The sequence below is a fragment of the Taudactylus pleione genome, unplaced genomic scaffold, assembly GCF_031769625.1.
Source record: "Taudactylus pleione unplaced genomic scaffold, aTauple2 ptg000504l, whole genome shotgun sequence".
Classification (NCBI taxonomy): domain Eukaryota; kingdom Metazoa; phylum Chordata; class Amphibia; order Anura; family Myobatrachidae; genus Taudactylus; species Taudactylus pleione.
The window spans coordinates 966,158-976,956 of record NW_028284906.1 but is presented as its reverse complement, the minus strand read 5'-3'; the positions used below and the strand labels follow the sequence as shown (position 1 = coordinate 976,956).

The window sequence follows — 10,799 nt, the reverse complement described above, 5'->3', positions numbered from 1 at the left end:
TGATGTATATATTATCTCACTAAAATCAGACATTAATAAAGTGGTGATTTTTTTTGTAGGTTCACTTTGAAGATTTGACGGCTAATATGGCAAAAATTATAAAGAAAGAAGAGACGTATGTAACTGATATAAAGGCAGAAGATATGGAGAGAGAGGAAGAGACATATGTGACTAATATGAAGACAGAAGATACAGAGGGAGAAGAAGAAACGTATGTAACTGATATGAAGGCAGAAGATATAGAGGCAGAAGAGCCGTATGTGACTGATAAGGCAGAAGATATAGAGGGAAAAGAAGAGACGTATGTGACTGATATGAAGGCAGAAGATATAGAGGGAGAAGAAGAGACGTATGTGACTGATATGAAGGCAGAAGATATAGAGGGAGAAGAAGAGACGTATGTGACTGATATGAAGGCAGAAGATATAGAGGGAGAAGAAGAGACGTATGTAACTGATATGAAGGCAGAAGATATAGAGGGAGAAGGAGAGACATATGTGACTGATACGAAGGCTGAAAATATAGAGGGAGAAGAAGAGACGTATGTGAGGGGTGATCTGCAGTGTAAGGAGGAGGGAATCTCTACATATATCAGCACAGGTGAGTAATTAATTACTGAAAAGAGTCACATATTCTCTTTGCTCAGTCACTAAAACAATCTCTTATTCTACACCATCCTCTCAGTACAAATTTTTTAACAATATGTATCTGCCCAGTTAGGTAGTCAGGAGCCAATAGCCCATATTAGTCTCCTGCTCTCCTAATGTCACTATGTGTTACCAGCTCAGAGATCCGACCAGTCTCCTCCTCACACTCTGGTGTATCTCATACATCAGGAGCCATCAGCCCCTATTATACTCTTGCTCTCCTCACATAATTTTTCTGTGTTTTACCAGCCCAGAGATCTGACCAGTCTTTTTCTCACACTCTCTGGACACAGCTAGTCAAAGCAAACCACAACTTATTCTGGGCACCCACCACTATACGATATATTGGCTAATCTTTCTGCTTGCAATGGATTGCAACAAGCATTGTATAGTGTGTTCCCCCTATTCATGGTTTGATGAACTGTGTGGTCTCATCTTCTTATCTGATCTGCTGCAAATCATATGGGACATTGCTGTAACATTACCCTTATAATGGTATATTATCAACATACAGCGGAATGTGCAGTGTGTTCACAGACAGGATGTATTGTTACATTGCATTGGATAATTGCTGGTTTGTACCAGGTGTGTACCCAGCTAAATAATCCTGCTCAGGAGTATGTTGGTGAGTTCTTGTAGACCTCCCAAGTGAAGACTTCTCTCTTGCAGACCTGCCTGGACCCATCTACCCCACAGCTTCTGATTTGCCACCACTGGCTGTGGCATCGTCTAGTGATTAATCATAGGACTCAGATGAGTAATCTAATAACACCCTTCCTCATTTTCTACCAAGAGAAACTGATTGTTAAATAAAGAGGCTTCTGACTCTCACAGAATAGAAGTGTCTGCATTCGGAAGTGATGGCTTTGAGCTGGTGACAACAACCCATGTGGATAAGGGAACACACAGAACCTATTCACTAGCACATTTTACAGCTGTATTATCACCACACGTTGCTTTTATGTTCTAGAGTAATTTCCAGCACAAATGATTACAATAAAGCTGTAATCCCTGCTCTATACATAACAGCGTAAACTGTCAGGTGATGAGTTTTACATTGTAGCATCGTGAATTTATCCATTTGATGGTGATTTAAGGACCTTTGATCGGTATTTATTGGAAAATTAAATTTATGGGGCATCATTCATATATTTATTTTATTCCTAGCAGATGGATGTAACAGCAGGAATATCTCGAAGGAAAATCCAGTTTTCTCTCCAGATTATGAAATAGAAGATAATGACATCAAACAAGATTCTCCTGGAGAAAACCCCATTACTCCAATTATACATCCTGTACCTCACAGTGCAGATGTATCACCTGATCCTGCTTATAATGAGGAATGTTCTCCTGGTACCTCTATTACATCTCTTAGAGTAGATAAAGTATTTCCCTCTTCTATAGATGCCAAATGTCTTACACGGAACTCAAATCATATTACCCATCAGCCAGCTAAGGCAGTTGAGAGGCCATTTCCATGTTCTGAGTGTGGGAAATGTTTTACATCCAAATCACAGCTTGTTATACATCTGAGAAGTCACACAGGTGAGAGGCCATTTCCATGTTCTGTGTGTGGAAAATGTTTTACACACAAATCACATTTTGTTAGACATCAGAGAAGTCACACAGGTGAGAAACCATTTCCATGCTCTGATTGCGGGAAATGTTTTACACGGAAATCACAACTTGTTATACATCAGAGAAGTCACACGGGTGAGAAACCATTTCCATGTTCTGAGTGTGGAAAATGTTTTACAGGGAAATCACAACTTGTTATACATCAGAGAAGTCATACAGGTGAGAAACCATTTCCATGTTCTGAGTTGAAATGTTTTAGATACAAATCATATCTTGCTACACATCAGAGGAGTCACACAGGTGTGAAACCATTTTCGTGTTCTGATTGCGGTAAATGTTTTACACATAAATCAGATCTTGTTTTACATCAGAGACATCACACAGGCATAAAGCTAATTTCTTGTTCTGAGTGTGGGAAATATTTTCCAAATCAAAACTAATAATACATGAGAGAGTTCACACAGGTGAGAAACCATTTCCATGCTCTAACTGTGGGAAATGTTTTACATATAAAATGGATCTTGATAGACATCAAAGATTTCACACAGGTGAGAAGCTGTTTTCCTGCTCTGAGTGTGGGAAATATTATTCACATAAATCAGAATTTATTAGACATCAAACACGACACATAGGTGAGAGACCATTTCCATGCTCTGAGTGTGGGAAATGTTTTACACAGAAATCACATCTTAATTTACATCAGAGAACTCACACAGGTGAGAAACCATTTCCGTGCTCTGAGTGTGGGAAATGTTTTACACAGAAATCAGTTCTTGTCAAACATCTGAGAAGTCACACAGGTGAAAAACCATTTCCATGTTCTGTGTGTGGGAAATGTTTTACACAAAATTCAGATCTTGGTAAATATTAGAGAAGTCACACAGGTGAGAAACCATTTATATGCTCTGAATGTGGAAAATGTTTTACACAGAAATCATATCTTGTTTCACATCAGCTAAATCACTCGGGTGAGAAACCATTACCATGTTCTGAGTGTGGGAAACTGTTTAAATACCAATCTGCTCTTGTTATACATCAGAGAAGTCACACAGGTGAAAAACCATTTCCATGCTCTGAGTGTGGGAAATGTTTTACGCAGAAATCACTTCTTATTACACATCAGAAAAGCCACACAGGTGAAAAACCATTTCCATGCTCTGAGTGTAGAAAATGTTTTACACTAAAATCACTTCTTGCTAAACATCAGAGAAGTCACACAGGGGAGAAACCATATTCATGTTCTGAGTGTGGGAAATGTTTTACATATAAAATGGATCTTGTTAGACATCAGAGATTTCACACAGGTGAGAAGCTGTTTTCCTGTTCCCACTGTAGGAAATGTTATGCACATAAATCAGAATTTATTACACATCAGAGACGTCACACTGGTGAGAAGCCATTTCCATGTTCTGAGTGTGGAAAATGTTTTACACAGAAATCACATCTTGTTATACATCAGAAACGTCACACAGGTGAGAGGCCCTTTCCATGTTCTGAGTGTGGAAAATGTTTTACACAAAAATCAGATTTAGTTAAACATCAGAGATGTCACACAGGGGAGAAACCATTTCCATGTTCTGAGTGTGGGAAATCTTTTTCACAGAAATCATATCTTGCTAAACATCAAAGACGTCACACAAATTAGCTGTTCTCATGATCTCACTAAACCATGCATGTTTACACATTTAAATTATTTCTAAAAAAAACACAAATCTCGTTAACCATAATGTTTCTTCTGACAGGTGCTTGATTGCAAACAACGAAAATGTATATCCGCACATACCAATCCAAGGTATACCCTTCCTTCGTGTGTTCTATCTATCTTTTAGGTATAATTCATGAAGTGGTGCTCCCAGGAATATAACAATACATTAAGAAACAAAAAGTATTCCTAAATTGGGGCACTCGCAGGATTACCAATTACTTCTAATCATATAATATCAAATCGTGATCTGGTGATCATGAAAAAGGTTAAATGCTCTATACATAAAATATAACTTTTATTAAATCATTAAAATAACAAGCTCACAAAATATGACAAATAAGATATGAATTAGATTGTACTTCTATTAAATATATTTGTCTCCATTAACTTGTCTCTTGTCATAATTTATTTATTTCCAATTGTACACTGAATTATAAGTTGACCTTATATTCCCTATGTAGTTACAAACAGGTGTATCCTTTTCTAAAGGAAATAATGAGGGTTATAATAACTAGGATCCTAAATATCTACCTTATATCATTATTGGCAAATAGGCCCTTCAGTTATTTCAAAGGAGTAACACTAAGGACATTCATGTTACACACATGTATTATCTTCACATAAAGGTGTCACCACCAGCAAGTGTCCACTATTAAATATCCTATATAATAAATAAAACCACGATAATAGATTGATACACCAACTCCTATTGTATCACGTGGTCAATTAAAGCATGGTACTTACTCCTTCATATACAATCAATTATAGCTACCATGCTATTAATAAACTCAGTAACATCAAAGACACATCGAAATCAAATCGTATTTAATCATGTATCAAATAATAGTGGGAATATTAATGAAGCACAGGGACACACTGGATATTCCCTTCAAATCACTTGTCCAATATATAGTGTCACCTCAATTATGAGTAATAGGGTAAGATATAAGATACCCCATCAATGTGAGAAAGTATAATTAGTATAGTAACTTCTCACTGGGTACCCTCCTACACATTTATATGTCCCAATTGTTTGCTCTCAGTGCAAATCTCCCCTTATCTAACATTGTTGCAGTTATAATCATTGGGTTATTCAGTGTTATATTTCACCACAATTTGCAACAGTGTTACTTATTTACTTCCCCGTTATTTGCTTCACATCTACATAGCACACTATGGAAACTATAATGTATTATATGTAGCTGCTTCATTAGATCGGGGACAGAGACACACTGGACCTCATTCAGAGTCGGTCGTTGCGGCCATACGGTAAAAGGGGCCGGATATGCAAATGATTCCCTCGCAAGTTGCGTCCCTAAGATCGGATCGGTAGCTGGCCGACCAAGGGAAGGAAGCGGCCGGAAGACAAAAAAATATGCCCCCTTCTCGTACGCATTACACGTAATTTCCGGGCATATAAGGATTAATCGAGACCATCGAGAACCATCGGAACTGGTCGTAGAGCTTAAGGTTGGCCATACCCTCTCTTAAGCTCTACGATCATGTCAGTGTAAAAACCTCCCATATCACATGTGCCATGACACTACTTTGTTAATTATGCACTCCCATAAAACGCCGTTCGCATAATTAGGCACACCTGCGTTCGGATCTCCACTCCCCCATTTTCAAGCACCTTCCCCTGTTACCACCCACAAATGCCTCATTCTGTCACTCAAACTACCGACCTGGCTGTGTTCAAGGAGAGAGAAATTTCTGATCGTAGCAGCTAGTTTGTGCACGCGCATTGTGAACTTTACGCACGCGCAGTTTAGCGAACATTGGTGGCGTACGACCGTGCGGCCGCTACGACCGACTCTGAATGAGGTCCACTGTGTGTAACCATTATACATAAACAGTCCCCGGTAATTCACATATACACACTCGTTATATCTTAATCTGTTTCTTGTTTGTAACACAGTATTCGAGCAGTATGGAGACCTTCAAACTGCTAAAACCGCAGAGCACGCTAACAGCATGCACTGCTGACCTGACGTACGTTTTGCAAAGGCTTAAGGTGCATACACACTGGGCGATTAAAATGAAAGATTAAACGATTACGATATCGTAATAGTTTAATCATTCATTAATCGCTCAGTAATCTTTTCAGTGTCAAAAACGACCAGCGATGCGTGCTCCCATTGTTTATCTTCTGTTTCCTGTTTGTAACATTATTCGAGCAGTATGGAGACAATCAAACTGCTAAAACCGCAGAGCACGCTAACGTACGTTTGGCAAAGGCTTAATCATAGGAGCAACCTGACCGCTGGGTTGCTAATCCATTTATTCCGGGCTGGACCCTATCAGATTCCAGGGATTTGATAGACATCATATTCATCCAATCATCGCTTTTCTATTGGTCAGTACATATTTCCCTATAAACAAAGAACGAAGAAAATCATCTATTATGATCTGGACCCTATCCGATTCCAGGAATTTGATAGACAGCGTATTCATCAATCAGCGCTGCCTGTCAGCCTTTCTATTGGTTAGTACATATTTCCCTACACAGAAAAGCACAGGAGAAAATTCATATATTACATGGTAAGTACCTATCTCATCATACCTAAATACTGAAATTCTAGCCCTTTGTAATAAGTTTTATTTAATATTATACTTATTACTTTACACACTTTTTGCCACTTATTTAATGCACTAGTAACAGATATTAAACAAAACAAGTTGGTAATTGTGACCGGATGGCTTCCAGCCCGGACTCCCGATCACAGGTTGGGGTTTCGATCCCCACTTGACCTTGGGGTATCAGGGATTCCTGCTTACCATCAGTGACTGCCTGTTACTTACTCCGCCAACTGCTCCATGGACTTAATAATGCTGCCACCACCGAGCTCCTATCAGCACTGGGAACCTCTTTTGAATATCCAGACTCCAACCTTGGCACCTGGAACCGCTTCTGCTGCATATGCATTTGACTAGCTGCAGCCACACCCCCTGATTGGTGTTGGATGATTCCTTCTGATCCCTCGCAATGGACCAGGTCTGCACGGTAGCTGGCAGAGGGCTTGAACTTGGAGATGTGGAGCTCCACCCAGAAAAGCTGGAGAATGGAATAGTGTTTGGCGCACTTCTGTTGGTCACAGGATTGAGATGCTATTGTAGTCAGGCAAGATGTTTATTGCTCAAAGTCTTGAAAAAGACCTTCCTTCAAGTTGAAGGGGTACATCAGCATACAGGAATCTTATCAAACAGCAGTTCTTCTCCACAAAGGATAAACAGGGTTGTACCATTTTTACCAGGCATGAAGCGTTTTATGCCACTCCAATACACATTACCACAGGGGGTAAGTCCGCCCTGTGGTTTCCAACCAATCACCTTAAGTGCATTACTTGTGCATGTGCAGGCCACTTGTACATTTAACATTGTCCCCTATGGACAGGGGGAGTGGTCACTCCCCTGAGCCTGAGACTACCTGGTGTTTTGGTCACCACCCAGGAGTCGGCTCGTCTAGGGTCGGGGGAGGATTCCCTCCAAAAACTGATTCCAGGAATCTGCTAAGGGACCAAGCCTGCCATCTCTACCTGAATCTGAGCTCCAGAGGTGGGCAAGCAGGGTCCCCTGGCACGGTTTCCTGGCCATGGAAGAGAAGCTATTTGAAGCTCCCTAAACCCACGTAGCTGACCGCATTAGCCAGCTTCCTGTGCACCCTCTCATACCACTTCCAGGCATGAGGCTGCATAGGGGAACATTTTATTTCCTCTGGAAGGGGCTGGGGAATCCAGCAGCCCATGGAGGACTCTAGATCCCCTGGTCATCCAGAGCATCACAGGTAAGTGCATTTTCTTTATAAATTATACACTTAAACTTAACCACATACATGAAATATATAAATTCAAAATACATTATGTGTTAGCACACTTCCACCAGGTCTGTGCCCTGCACCAGGCTGTTACACACTGTAGCACTGTAGCCCAGGACCTGCTTTCCTGGCTCAGTGCTGCACATACCACTTGAAATACATTTATTATTATTTTTCTCCCTTATTCCTGCAGTCCTAGACTGCTGGGGCTCTACCAGGGGTTAATCCTCCTGAGCGCCGCAGCACAGAACTCTGGCTGTGAGTTTTCCATACTGCCCCCTCTCAGTGCTGGGGACTCAGGGAGCCAATGCTCCCTGTCCTCCCAACCGGCGGCCACATTGCCCTAGACAGCCCTGCTGCTGCACTGCACTGGGAGCCGGCTTCTTCGGCTCCCAGTGTGGCCTCTCTGCACTGGGGTATCAGGAGCCAGAGCTCCTGACCCCCAGTGTGCGCCCATCGCAATTCTCCCCTCGGTGCAGCACACCAAGGGTTAACTGCTGGCCACATTGCGCTGGGGCGATGGGAGCTAGGATCCTGGTCCCCAGCATTGGTGCACAGGCACAGAGAGTTAACCAATGCCATTCAGGGAGCCGGCTAGCCCGGTCTTCCCCTGCATGCAGCCCTTAGCCCTGCAGTCCGGTACACTGTCCCGGCTGCAGCGGCTTCCTGTTGTCCTGGAGCGTGCTGGAGGGCCGGGAGCTGTGCTCCTTGTCTCCAGCGGTCGGCACCCCACCCGGCACTCAGCCCCGACTGTAGGGGCAGCCTCCGCCATCACCGCCTCCCCGGAGTTCACCTCCGGCAGAGTGCAACGCTTCACTACAGTCCCCTAGTGCATCGCACCAGGGGTTAAAGCACAGCGCTGCCTTGGCCACAGAGCGGGTCTGACCGCGGCAGCACAAAACACATCCCCCACACACCTAGTGCCGGTAATACAATTCAAAAATGGCATCGCAGCACGGGGGTTAACCCCTTCAGTGCCGCGGCCGCCATTATACAGTGGGGCCGGCCTACGGCCACAGTAATATATCACTTACATATATAGGGAATTATTTATGGTTACTATATATCATTATATTTTAGTTAATGTTAGTAATTATTTTAATATTATAATCTATGATTGGATTTTGATATGATTATTATATAGTTATAGTGATTGGTACACAATAAAGGTTACTTTAATATTACACTCTATTGAATATGCATTAGCTAATATATGTTCTAATTATTTGATGTTTTTTAATTATTGGTGTTATGAATAATAGCTAGGGTACAACACTGGATTAACTGAAAGGTTTAATTGTCAGTAATTAATTATATATATTATGAAAGGATATATTATTTCTGGATTATGAGTTTGACAATTTGGATAAACCATTATTTATCAGAATAGGTACCCATGTTTGGCTAGAATTTAAGTATTTAGGTATGATGAGATAGGTACTTACCTTGTAATATATGAATTATCTCCTGTGCTTTTCTGTGTAAGGAAATATGTACTAACCAATAAAAAGGCTGACAGGCAGCGCTGATTGGATGATTACGCTGTCTATCAAATTCCTGGAATCAGATAGGGTCCAGATCATAAAAGATGATTCTCTCCGTTCTTTGCGTGTAGGGAAATATGTACTGACCAATAGAAAAGCTGACAGGCAGCGCTGATTGGATAAAAAGAGAATGATCAACAGCGCTGAGTAACACCTAAAACTTAAATCAATAATAATGGGTTAAATGATATAATACACAAGTATGTGCCAGCTATACCAGAAATAAGAATATTAAATTTTTAATAAAAAATACAAATTTAATAATAAAAAATACATTGGCCAATGTAACATAAATATAAATGCACATATACAATGTGCCTAAAAAACATAACATCAAATATATTGATAAAATAGCCAATGTAACAATTACACAAAAATAATCGATTTGTTTAGATCACCACAATAATCTATAGCAGCTGGGACTTTAAATGCTGAATGTTTTAGGCGTAGATGATTGTAATCCCATATAATATATCTCCTTTTATGTAAACATGGAGCCTAGGTTATGCTTAAAGTTCCAAAAACAAGAATGTAGCAGCTTTCAAAAATGTCTTATCCGGATATATGATAATATGTTTATACAATGATCCTTAGACCAAATCCTGCTGAACATTAAATGACAACTGCCCAGAAATAGAGTTGCATTAGTTGAGGTAGTGTTCCACTATTAGGTGCAAGTTTTGTGGATTTAATGTCTCGTGGTGATCAAAAATACACTAATTCAGATCTTTTTGATCACCGCTGTAAGTCTGGGTTATGCAGCATCTACAGAACCTCCACAAAGACACACACAGCTGATGGGATAAAGCTATCATCTATTCAACTGTACAAGTGTTCTTTCACAAGGAAAAGCCAGGCGGTGCCCGTCACTCGAAGATATCTTTAACCTGCCAGCACGTTGCTATTGGTTATTTTTATATTTGGTTGATGTTATGTGTTTTTTAGACACATTGTATATTAGGGATGTGCAGGCTCGGATAGGTTCGAGTTTGCACGTTGAGTTCGGATTTTTCCCTCCAAAAAAACGGAACTCAGAAAGAGGCTAAACGTCATCTTACATGGACGAACATCATCATTCCTGGACAAGCGGGTCAATGGTGGGCCAGTGCGCATGCGCACGATGGAACCGTCGCTCCAGATCTCGTACCAAAGGGGGCGTGTTGTCGATGTTGAGTGACAGCACACCCCCTTTGGTGGGCGGGCCAGGGGAGTGGCTGCCCAAATGGAGGCGTTCCCATGTGAATGCCTCCATTTGGGGGCGGCCCCACTGACATAACGAGTGATGTCAGTGGGAGAGATTTTGGCTCTGTGAGAGCCACAATCTCTCTGAGGCTTGCAGCCATGAGACCCTACCACAAGGGTCTCGTCACAAGCCCGATGGTCACGATGGTCTTGACCATCACGACCATCTTCCTGTCCACTCGCTATAGCTGTGGGTGGTCACCCACAGCTATGCGAGCGGCCAGTGGGCCGCTCTAAAAAACCAGAAGGCCGGCCCTGATTCAGAACGA

General features: G+C 41.4%; 1 pseudogene across 1 annotated transcript; it reads left to right on the top strand.

The window, feature by feature from the left end:
• Nucleotides 1-513: 513 nt before the first annotated feature.
• Nucleotides 514-4,305, top strand: LOC148501733 (uncharacterized; annotated as a pseudogene). Its single transcript, XR_015870023.1, has 2 exons — nt 514-600; nt 1,818-4,305. The product of XR_015870023.1 is annotated as an uncharacterized LOC148501733 (transcript).
• Nucleotides 4,306-10,799: the final 6,494 nt, after the last annotated feature.